Below are 10,024 nucleotides of genomic sequence, written 5' to 3'. Positions count from 1 at the left end.
CACTAGTTTTAGTCTTTGTTACAACTTCCCCTGATTGTCCTGGTTCAAAACTCAGGTTACCTTTCCCATTTCTCTTCTGGTGCTTTTCTAAAAATGGGTGTCACTTGCACCCATAGCCATGAGTGAATGTTGCAACGCATCCTGAGGCTGAAGAGACGGTCTCCAGGGGCTCAGCACTCTGCCCATGTCCTGGCCCCTTCTCTGGCTGGGCTACGGGGACACATCACGCTGTTCTCAAGTGATAAAGGTTGTACTCAGAGGGAAGGTCTTTGCAGGCACGCTGTGCAGCATCTTTTGTCTTAAAGCATAGACAGGGAACATAGGCTGGGTGCTTACGTGGGAGGGGGGTGTTCAGGCCCCCCTGTGCCGCAGCTTGGTCTCTCTCTGCCGCTCTCCCCTGCACGTGCTGTGGGTGTAGTGGTATTTTCCTAGCTCGCAGGGTTAGGGCTGGATAAAGAGACTGCAAAGAGTGAGGACCTTATTTACTACTGGAGTTGGTGCCATAGTAGAGCCAAAGATAGGTGGGAGAGCATCCGTACGGCGCCAGCGAAGCGTCGCTAACCTTGTGTGGCGGAGCGAGGGCGAACGCACGAGGAGTGTGTCGTGGGGAGGGAGTCAGGGCGCCCTGGCCGCACACGGCGGGGTCAGCCTCTCCTCATGGGAAAGGCGCCGGTTCCCCTGCCAAAACATTGCCTTCGGCTGGACTTTTCAAACAGGGTGACTTTTGTCTGACTTGACCCCTTGTATGTGAACTTTTAGGACTGTAAACCCGTACCCTCAGACACGTTGGTGATCAGAAGGAAGACGTTCGTGGTCTGGGGGTGAAACCAAGATGGCCGAAAGGGCCGGGCCTTGTGAGGCGCAGACCAGCAGGTCTGGGCTGGCACAGAGGGGCACGCTGGCTCCAAGGCGCTAAGCAGTAGTTAAAACTGGCTGGAGTACAGTTATTCCTTATGTTGAACTACAGCTCTAATTTGAGCTTCCACATGGAAATTACTGTCAGCAGGTAGTGATTTGCAGAAAAAAGAAGTAATTGTTTTAGTCAGTATTATGAAAGATACCACAGATTGTCTGAGCGCATCGAAGTGCGTGCTCTCGCCGGCTTCGTGGAGTGTGCGTTGGTCCAGCCACACCTAACGGAGGCATTTGCATAAATAATTAACCGTCATTTCCTGCAAATCAAATTACTTTGAATTAGAATGTAAAATGACTTTACGATTCCTGAACCATACTTGTTAGTGAGAGAGAGCGCGATGTTTTTACTGTGCCGCATTTAGAAAGGGGCAGAGACTCCTAACTCTTTCAAGAGAGCAATTATTTCTGACACGCACACCCTGAGCCACACAACCTTCCGTGCTTTACCCTGCTAACTACCGCGGGAGCTGGTGATGCTGCTCTCGCAAGTGAGACGATAAATTAATTTGCTTCTTGAGCTTTATGAGTAGAAGAACATAAAATGTCCATAAAATGTCCTGTATTAGTGGCACATTTCAGTGACAGTTGTATGGGCTTCTGTACAGAGCTGTTTTTTGTTTTTAAAGTGTCTGGCAAGATTGTTCAGGGCTTTTTGTGATAGACTGTGTAACTGTGTGTGCAACTGTGCATATAAATGTAAATGAAGATGTCCCTATTATCATTTATAGAATCCATTTAAATTGCCAATGGGGATGGTTCCACTTGTGTTAGAGAATTGTATTTCCTAAAAATATTATCCGAAAATTTACAGGCCTTGAATCTCCTCATGTGTTATGTCAGACGATGATCAGAGAGATCGTCTGTCTTTCTATCTACCTGAAACACAACCAAATAATAAAAGGGATTATACAGAAGCGATGAAGCTAGGGCATCATATTTTAAAGTTATGCTATGAGGACTTTGGCAGGTTTTCCACATCGATGCTTCACAGAAAATAAATGTATTCATGTTTCTTAGTTCCTGCAAACCAGACCTTGCATGTAACGTACATGCCTTCCTGGCCCTCTAGCGTGGTTTCACAGAGCCAAAGCCTTATTATGAATGTCTGCTTGAAGAACACAGTGCCCTGTTAACCATTAAGAGGAGTCAATGAATCCTGATTGATTCAGCGACCAGGGAATATTTGATGTTCAAGATCATAAAATGTTATGAGAACACACATTAATTTTACTATCTGCTGCCTAAAAAAGGAATGGATTTAGTTAAAAGGAATAGTAAAAGAACAGCTCGTTTTTCTGTATTATGTAAAAACATAATGACACTGTGTAGCTAACTTGAACCAACAAGAGCAATGACACGTAAGGTTAAGATTCTTACTGCCTTTAATCTTGCCGTGGCTGGAGGTGGTGCAATGCACTAAGCAATAATACCATGGAAATAATGAGACCAATAAAATTGTAAACTGGGGGACTGGAAAAGAGAGATTGTGGCATGTTTCTTGTCAGATTTATTGGCAGAATGTTAGCATAATGTTGGAATAATCCCTCCTGAAACCAATAGAGGTCCCCAAATTAACAGTGACAAGAGAATTTGCCTTAAGTTTGCCTCATCTCACCCCAAATGTCATCGTTGATTTACCCTGTCAAGTTATGGGATGGGTTTAATGGGGGACTGCTGACAGGAGAGGTGTTTCATTAGTGCTGTCTTCCTTATTTTGCTCGGAGGAGGTCTCCTGCCAGGCGGTGCAGCTCTGGGGAGCCTGGGGTCCTTGCTGGAGGGCATCCGTGGTATGGGTGGTGACTGCTGAAGGTGGGCTCCTCTGCCAGCACCCAGAGGGCTCAGGTTAGGATTTCACTGACTCTGATGTCCTAATTGGAAGGGAAGGCAATATTTGTGCTGTTAAGGAGCCTTTGGATGCATGATGGAGGCTGAAAAGGCAAACGCATTATGGAGTTGGAGGGCAGAGTAAAAAAGGAGAGGGGAACTGAAGCAAGGGGAAGGTGGAGAAGTAGGATAGCATGGGGGGGACAGAGCAGATGAGCAGGCAGACGGTAAATGAGCGGAGCTGCTTGCTGCCAAGCAGCTCTCAGAAGATGACACTGGGGAAGAGAAACTTGTCTCTGGGAGGCCTGAACTTACTGCCTTCCCCTGGGCTATGCCTGCGGTTGTCAGCTTGTGTCAGCACGTTGTCAGTGTGTCCCCAGGAGGGTTTGATACAAGTGTGATGAACAGCGTGGAACAGAAACCTTTTCTTATGCCACCTGCTAGCACAAGAAGCTCATCAACGAAAGGGTCATGGTAATTCAAGCCTTCACCTTCTGCAGAGAAACCTGACGGATTTTCAGAGATCACAGTTATCTGCAGGAACTGCTGCCATGAAAGGACCTGGTTTTGAAGGAGATGAGGATTTAGCATCATCTGAGGCATTTTGTGCCACTGTTGCCAGGATGCTGGAACAGCTGGACCATTGCTTGGATCTGTCAGTCTGCTGTCTGTTCCGAGGCTCTTTACACAGTTTTACTGGACAATTAGCTCCCTGAACCTTCTCTGCTAGGAATAATGCCGGGCAGAAACCAGATGGGACAGTGCTGTACAATATGTTTAGACTGTTAAATGGTTAACAACAGAGCTCCTGTTGTGATTCAGTCATGCCAGTAGCATAATTCCAGCTTCTGTCCTCATCTGACACTTTTGTGCTGCTTGGAAGGAACCGCTGGGGAAATACGCTTTCACAGACTGTTAGTCGTACAGCCACATCCCTCCCAGCCTTGTATAATGAGGCATCGCTGAGGAAGGGGAAAGAACCAAGTGCCGGTCACATACCAGCTCTATTTTTGCTGTCAGCACGATCTCAAAGGCAGCTGACGCGGGGTGTGAGGTACAGCTACTCAGGGGTCACCTCAGTTAACAACAGGACTAGGACAGGGCCCCTGCCTGGTTTCATAGATGAAGCTCCACTGCTTTTTTATTTACTGAGAAGAACCTGACTGCAATGAGCAATTGGGTTCTTAAGCTACAAAAATCCACTGGCAAACCACTAAAGCGTGGCCCTCTCTGTGCGTGTACCTGCTGGCACAGCGTGTTACATGACGACAGACTACCTCCCGGTTAGCAGGGGCAGGGGGAAACTGTAGCACAGAGAAAGCAATATATAGGTCCTAATTCTTTTTTCATTTTGGAGTGAAATCACATTGAAAAGCAAATAGTTGCAGTCAATATTGAAAAATGAGCTTACTTATCTTTTGGGGCCCAGAAGACGCTCCAGCATTGATTAACTGTAATGGACTGCAGTGCAGTGATTGCAAGGTAAGAGATGATGGATTGCTGGTGGGAAGACACTTGGTCTGGGGCAGCACCTTGGCGATCTTTAACAGAGTGTCAGCCAGACGTGCAGAGCTGTCCGAAACTGAACTTAACGTGCAGTAATCAGGGGCTCTGTTGTTGCTGGAAGATAATCTGGGAGCATCAGGGAGGGCAGCAGCCTGTTCTGTCACTATATTGACAACATGGCAAGGTGAGGGTAGGGATGCTGGCAGAATGCCTGGAGCTCTGAGTTTACTCAGTCATGGTGCACGTCGTATTTTTTAGAAATACCCATTCAGAAATTTTTAGGTAAAATAACCTCTGTGGAGTCTTAACCTCCTCCTCCTCCTTGTACCAATGGCTACAGCCGTGATATATCGGTGGTGGGGCAACATGAGACCCTCCAGACCTTTCAGATAACACTGATCGTTATTTCCCCTTGTGAACTTTTCCTCTGGAGTCAAGGACCGTGTTCCTACTTTAGAAGGAATGAGAGAAGCATTTTTTTTTCAGTCAGAAAGTAGATCTTTCCAAATGGTTGTCATGGCCTGAGCTGCTGTATTGTTTTAATGAGACAACAATGGGAAGAGTTTCACAGTGGGATGCAGAGAGGAGTTTGCTGTGTAATTAGCCTGAGCTTTTCAAAGAATATAGATCCCAAAGATCCCAAGGAAAAATTTCAGCTGAGCCCATTTCCAAGCTCTATTTGCTTAAATCAGATCTAAGCCCGCTGGAGAAACCACATGTAAAGTCCGCTGGCTGGTGAAGTGGCAGGGTCTTTCTCTAGGAGGGAGGACGGTAAATGCCAATCCCCCCTTGGCAACCTGTCAGGTGGTGGACTGCAACCCGAGGGGAACTGTTTGCTGATTAGCTGATGTGACAGGTTACGAACTAAATATTTACATACAGGGTAAAAGTAACAGTGGCGTTGGGCAAGAGATCGGCATCTCCTGCGGTCTTAGATCAGTGATTTGGGGGGAAAAAATGGTTTCCTTTCTGGCCTTAGGAAAAAGGGTGAAAATATCTTTGTCAGGTTCTCTGTGGCGGTCCTTTAAATCCCCTAGGTGCTTGGGATTGCCCTTTAAAAGGATGACTCGAGATGGGAAGGAGACCGGTAGTCCTGGGTCCCTTGGCATGTGGCTTTCCAGCCTCAGGGCCCCTGTGGAACACGCCGACCCCCCACCCAGCTACCCCACCCTCCTCGGAGACCAAGATATTTCACATTATCAGACACTAAAACCATCTCCCACAGTGTCTGCTGCCTCTGGTTTACCCGAGAGCTGGGTCAGCACATGCGCTGCTCTGGACTCTGTGTGTGCATGGCCATGGCCATCTTCGCTTCCCAGCTTCCCTTTGCAAGGAGCAAATGTTGGAGCAAGGGAGAGGGAATAGCGGAACAGCATCTTCCTTCATGCAGCTGATCCAGGGTCACGGTGACAGTTAATGTTTGGCCACTGATGCTACCGATCAGAAGGGAGGGAAGGTTTTGCTTGGAGGCGTTTCCAGGGGGGCTGCAAAGGCCCCTTAGGGAGAGCAAGGAAGGGGAGATGCTCACTGTTTGGCTGGGCGAGGAGCCTGCGTCGCCCATCCACTGTCCAAGCAACGCTGCGGACAGCGAGATAGCCCCTGCGAAGGAGAGGAGTTGGAGGAGGATTGGAGCTAGGGATGGGCAGACCCACCCATGGAAGAGAGGAGGCTGCGGATGCCCTCGGCGGAAGGACAGGGCTTCAGCCTTGTGATGGCTTTCCTCAGGAGACTGGAAGATGAAACTCATTCAAAGCATGTAAAGAAGGGGGGGGACGGGACGGGACCAAAACCCACCACAAAAACCTCAAACCCTTTGAACATTGCTGTTTATGATTACATAAGAATTCAAGGCTTCCTTCATGTTCATAGCTAGAAACTGTTTTCCGAGATGAAGTTTTTAGAGGCTCAGATGTAATCAGCTAAGAAACTCTTCAAATAGGCTAGCCGTGTTTTGATTTGGTGCAAATAAGAAGTGAAGTAATAGGAATAGCTATTCCAGGAATAGCTGAGGCTTTGAAATGCTGATTTTAAATGCTGCATGCTGCCGTTCAGCAGTCCTGTCATAACAATATGGAACGAAAGACAATTTCCCTCTCTAAGCACACCAAAAAACGTATTTTAGCAATTGGAAATAAAAATCCATCTCTGAAAAAGTAGGGAGTTTTCATTTTTTTCTTTTTTTTTAAACTTCTTTTCTTTCCCCTGTATTCCTTCTTTGCATCAAAAAGACAATAGCAATGTTCTTACATCAGCTACAAAGGATATCCAGTTATCACTTCTTTACTGCTGTTACTTGACTTCACGTTACAATTTGAAAAGTCTGATCGTATGGGGCACTGCTATAAATCCACTGTAAACACTCATTCTCCTGCACCGTGACCTGGTGGGGAAGTGAGATGTGGGGTGACCCCGTGCTGCGATCAGAAGCTGAGGCAGAGCACGGGTAGGCTCTGTGTACCTGGGGATGAAGGCTGGAGTGCTGCGGCCGCAGGGGTGCCGGCGTGGGTTGCTGCTTGTGTAGCGGGGTCGTGGGCAAGCTGGTACCTGGCGCCTCGGGCAGCACGGCCAGTGTGTGGCTCTGGCAACGGAGCTGGTTCAGGTCTGCCCATACTGCTTCGGCCCCACGCCTCGGGCAGCACGGACGTGCAGAATCTGCCTTTTGAATTTCTGTCTCTGTATTTTGCCCCTGCCTTCCCCTCTTCGCCCTCATATGCAAAGAATTAATTTGCTGTGCTATTTCATCTGGAAGAGGCTACTCGCAACTTGCTGGCTATTGGGAGGGGGCCACTGTTACCCCTCCTTCCTCTTCCCGAGACACCCCTGCTCTGAAGAGGTTATAGCAGCCTCTCCTAGGCCGTGCTCTCCCACCGACCACGTGGCTATTCAGAAATGGCCCTTTAGTGTGTCTTACTCTTCCCCATGGGCTTGTATCAAAGGTAACTCGCAGGATAAAATGGATTTTAACATGGTCTATTATGAGTCTGCCTAAAAGTGACTATGGAAAAATAATATTTTTGTCTTTATGTATTTCTTTTTCTCCACAGTTGAGGCAAATAACTTTCAAGGTCGGTTATCTGCAGAGCCTTGGTGGTTTTTCATGTAAGTCCAGTGATGTTTTCAGGCTCTCTGTTTAGAGCTGAAGGTTTTAGTGAGTTCCTGAAAACTCACCCGTGCAGCTTTACTTCAATGAGTACCACTGTTAATGTCTACCAGAGTCCCGCCGTGGGTCACCTCACTCCTACGTGTTCATCGTGATAACGTTGGTACAGCCATAGCAAATTGTTCCTTCTGGTATGAATCTGGGGGTAATTAGTCTCTGCGTTAAAATTTAAGTTATTTTCTGAAATCAGAAATATTTTTTGGACCATTATTGTCCTGTTGAGCACAAATAATGGTTTATCTGGTACCCAGACCCTAATAAATGCATTATTTTTCTAGAAAGATATCAATGAAACATGTTGACTATTGCTAGGTTATTTCTCCTCCCTGTAATATATAAATTCAGGGAGCTTGCAACTGAAGGGCGGTATACTGAGGACAAATGGAAAGAATGACTCTATTGCATTGTGCGTTGTTGTCTCGTGCCTTCAGTGCTATGGGGTGTAATTGTATTACCCACTGCACTGTTAGATTTCAAAAGGCTGGTTCATAAGCAGTAATAACATTTGTGGCAATCTGAGCTAAGTTAATGAAAAAGATAATCAAATCTAATGCTACAGGGCAAGATATCTGATATCTCCAGGGGTCATAAAGAGACCCTACCGCTGAGCCGGGGGAAGGGAAGGAGGGGGTGGTACGTGTGGCGTGGGGAAGAGGCAGGAGAGAGCAGAGAAGTGAGGGTCACCTCGCTCAGACGCACTGCCTGCGGGTCCCCACGGAGGCAGGAGGGCATCTGCTGCCTGTATCACAGAGATGAAGATGCTTGTCAGGCTAATGATATTTTTAGTAATGCCGATATCTGATGATGTATAAGTTTCAGCTGATCCCAGACATTTGTCTCTATGTGTTGATTGGGAAATTGGATTTAGTTCATGTGTGCTTCTGCCTTACCCACAGCAGACACATACTGAGGGGGCTGATCATGGATGGCGCTGGAATAGCCTTTTTTTGTTGTTGTTTTTCAGTAAACGCCAACTCCAATCTGAAACTCACTTCTATCCCTGATGCCAATGTAATATTTTATTGTGTCTCTAGACAATACTTTTTTATTGTGTCTCTAGACAATACTCAGTAGTGACTTTTTCCTGCTTCTAACTATAAGCACAGCAAGTTTTCTGTGTGGATGCTTTCAGCACGACATACTGGTATATTGGGACGTGAGGGTCCCGGCAGTGGCTTGTGTACCGACTAGTACCAGAAACAGTGCACGTGTTCCTTGTAGGTATGTAACTGGTAATGTTCAGCAAGAAACATATGCAATGGTAACTGTAGTCAGCACCCAAAAATGTGTTTTCTCTCATAGACTTGTGCTATATTTATTGCAATTACCTCCTTCATCCTGCTCTGCTCTTTTGTGCGTTCCCTGTTAGCATTCTTCTTTCTCTACTACTGCTCTCCTTTACACAGATCTGCTTTGGACTTAAGTAAGGGTTCCCATCCCAAGTCCCAGCCATCTGAGGCCATCTAGTGCTACAGCCTGTGCCTGTACATGGCCAAGGGCAGATGACTGGGAAAAACGAGAAGGCTAAGGACCGTACAAAAAGATCCCTCCTTCCATGAATCTTCCCAAGTCTCAGACTTCCTAAATTAGGTGTTTTAACTACCATACTGTGCATTTGATAGTTAATCCAATCTGAAGAGGTGTATTGAATCCCTTTTGGAATAATGTCGAGATATTATTGGTTTCCTATAGCATCCAATAAGAAGTCTTAAGAGTTCCCCAATAAAGTACACAGACCCCATACATTGCCTCGAAGGACCAGGACCCGCAGGGACTGTGTGTTGGAGTAGGATGCACTGCCACAGCCGCAAAGTATTTATTCTGTACCCGAGCTGGGCAGCTGACGTAGCCCAGCCTGGGCACAAGTTGTGAGACAGCTGCATTTTGCCTCTAAGCACATCTAGACAAAATGTGCACAGCTGAGCATTTGCTTGGCCTTGCCCCTTTTAGTACAAGAAGCTTGTGTTAAAAGAGGATACCTGACTGGACCATCAGCCAGACTGTCATTATGCGTGGTCCACCAAGACGGCCACCCATTCCTCTTCCTGTGCAGCAACCTGGTCATTAATCTGCGCTTCCCAACACACCGACCCTCCCTCAAGGCAGCCGGCAGTATTCGCTGAAGTGTGGGAAGATAGGGAGCCTTGGGAGTGGCAGTGCCAAATGGGACCAGTACAGGTGTGCCCACTGCTGCAAAACCAGTGGAGTGAGAGACGTGAGTGGCCAGGGTATGGAATGAGAACCTGCCAGGGGGAAACCTGTGCATACCCCGCAACTGCTTCCCTCTCCCCTGTGTGCCCTGGTTTCCCCACTGAGGAATGGGGGGTGCCCTAGGCAGGACATGCAATGCCCCGGCAGGAGCCAGTTGCGGCGCGTGACGTGCCAGGGCTCCTGGAATGGGTACAGCCACCGCTGCTCCCGCTTACCTTGGGTGGCCTTCTCCAAAATGCAGATTAGCTTGCCAGGGATGCAGAGACTTCAGAGCTGGCCCCGTGCAACACAAGAGAAGGCCGGTGCTCGGCGGGCACTGAAAAGGGCTGATGGGTGCTGGTGACCGCATGCAGGCAGCACCCCTCAGCACCCACTGCCATCCGGCATTTCATTATCCAGTATGTCCCA

This window comes from Cariama cristata, unplaced genomic scaffold (genome assembly GCF_000690535.1).
Source record: "Cariama cristata isolate BGI_N322 unplaced genomic scaffold, ASM69053v1 scaffold20109, whole genome shotgun sequence".
Taxonomy (NCBI): domain Eukaryota; kingdom Metazoa; phylum Chordata; class Aves; order Cariamiformes; family Cariamidae; genus Cariama; species Cariama cristata.
This window is presented reverse-complemented; position numbering follows the sequence as displayed.